Genomic DNA, 2,622 nt, shown 5'->3' with positions numbered 1-2,622 from the left:
GGGGGGGGGGGGGGGGAGAAATATGGGCGGATGAGAGGAGGGTAGTGGTGAAGTGCTGGAAGAGGGATAGCCACTGTAGACGCGGAGGGGCAGAGAGCAGAAATACTTCAGCGGCCAGCAACGCGGTGACCGTATGGCGTGTGAAGGGGGCCGTCACCGGCGAGAGATGGAGACGAATGCAAGCGCTGGAGTCGTGTGGAATCTGCTCCCCTTCGTTTGCCAGACATGCATACATTTCCGCCACGAGCAAGTCAGACAGTATGCGCATACACACACAACCGCAGCTCACCTTGACTCTGTTGCACTCACGGCAATGTCAAGCAGCAGGGTCAGCCAACACCGTTTGGCGTCGCTTAGCCCACTTCAATTATACTGCGTACAGCGAAGGATCGGTCCAGAATGACGCTCAGCATCCGCGCAATGCAGCAAAGGCATAAAGGAGGTGGATGCGTAGCTCTGTTGAATCGTCGACATGATGCCTAGTGAGCTCCTACAAGCGTGGTCATTATGGCCGCACGTCCCTTCGGCACCGCAGCAGCCCAGACCTGTCCGGCAGCACCAAGAGTCCGCAACCGTACCCGAGGGCAGGCGGTGCAGGCTCTTGGCATTCACACAAAGAGTGGGTACGGTGGCACTGATACCGCGGTGAGATGACCCTGCATCGTCATGGGGGGGGGGGGCAAGATGCAAAAAAAAAAAACGAGCCACGACACAGGCGCGAAGTTGGAACAACAAGGCATGGATGAGATGCGCAGTAGGGCGATGTTTCAAGCGGATAGTCCACGAAGGCTGCATAGCAGCACACATGATGGCCTACGTATTTTCTTTGCCTCGTTTTGTCTGGGACTCTTTTCGTGCACGGAGAGCAGAGACACCAGTTGTCGTCAGCCGTAGACAGCTGTTCGCTCCGCTTTCCGCGCCCGTGGGAATGTGTGCGCCGATGAGCGGCACCGCCGCAGCAAAGGGTTTGCCACCCGAATCACGCAACAAGAAGAGAAGCACACAGCAGTCTAGATTACTGTCTAGTGGGTATCTGTTACACCGCTGCACGTGCCCGTGGCATGCGCCGCATCGAGCACTGAAGCCCTCTCGTAGCAGCGGTTAAGCACAGTCAAAGATGAAGAGGGAGAGAAGACGCTAGGACTCCTTCGGCCACTCGCACACAGCCTCGCTGTGTTCACGCCGCGCCTCTTGCACACTGCGGGGATGCGCATGTGACAGATGGGCGGTGCGCATGCGGGAAAGCCACACTTCCGCCCGCGCGAGAGTCAGAGGAGCCGTCCCTTGGCATGCGGCGGGCGGAATGCAGTCCTCCGAGAGTGTCCTTCTGCATGCGCCTGCACCGTCTGCAAGTCGTCTGCCACTGTGCAATGCGGAGATGATGTGCGTGCCCTTCTTTGCCGTGGATGCCTGTAGCGAAACACCATGCGCTGCGATGCGGTCCGTAGCCGAGGCCGTGGTGTGACGATTATGGGAGCGAGCGTGGGCGTACAGGTGTCTCGGGAAAGGCATTGTTCGAAACTTGGCGTGCCACTCGTCCACTTCTGCGGCGTCGGCCCTCCGCTTCAGCTCTGCCGCATTTTCCCGCTGCTGCCGCTGACACTTCGCGTGACCAGAGAGACGAGTGAAGACGTCCGAGTCGGCGGCCCAGCGCATCAGTGCGGCATCGTACGTGTGGTTCACGCGAGGCAGAAAGGTGCACTGAGCCTCCTCGTCTTGTAGACGTGTCACTACAGCCTCAAACGCGGGCGAGCTCAGTGATGTCGGGCGCCGTCGCGAGAGTCTAGCAAAGACATCTTCCTTTCGCCGTAGTGTCTCCGCATGGTGTTCGGTTATGTCGTGCTGCTTGCTCTGCATTCATCGATAGAGATGATAAAACGACACTATGAAGGATGAAGTGAGTTGCTGCTCGAAAAAATGGTGGGGTGCGCCTCTGTGTGCGCCCGAGTGGCATCGGACGAGTTCGTGAGTTGAGAGAGTGGCGTCACAATGGCAGCGAGGAAGAGGAATCCATGCATCACGCACGCCGAACCCTGTCGCTCCGTGCATCTGTGGGAGTCACGTGGAAGTGAAAGGGCCGTGGACGGCAGCACCTCCCGTATGGACTGCACGCTGCCCTTTGTTCTCTCGCTTTTGTCCGCCTCACCGCGACGGTCATTCGTTTCGTGCTTGGCTTGAGCCCTTCCGCTGCCGTGTAGGCGCGCGCGCATATGCGCGCACGATCATGGCGGCTGCCTCTCCGCCGCCGTTGTCTGTGTGCCTTTCCTTTGTGTTGCTGGAGTAAATGTGCTAAGGAAGATGCAGCAGCACGGGCACGCCTTCATCAGAGACGCCCTCAAAACTCGCACGGGACCTTTCCAGGCGCGCCTCTCTCAATCTCATTCAGTGCCCTGGTCTCGCTTAGTCAGAGAACGCGCACACATACACAGGGAGATGGCGTAAAGCGAAGCGGTGACACACGAAATCCACCTCCAATCTGTGTACAGGGGATACACAACGCAAGCAGAGCACGCGGAGAAGATGAAAAGAAAAAAGTGCCGCTATCGCCAGCGGCAGCAGCAGCAGCAGCAGCCACCAACGATGAAGCATCGTCGGTAACCACTGCTGCGCTATGCCCGTTGC

The sequence above is a fragment of the Leishmania donovani genome, chromosome 17 (genome assembly GCF_000227135.1).
Source record: "Leishmania donovani BPK282A1 complete genome, chromosome 17".
Taxonomy (NCBI): Eukaryota; Euglenozoa; class Kinetoplastea; order Trypanosomatida; family Trypanosomatidae; genus Leishmania; species Leishmania donovani.
This window is presented reverse-complemented; position numbering follows the sequence as displayed.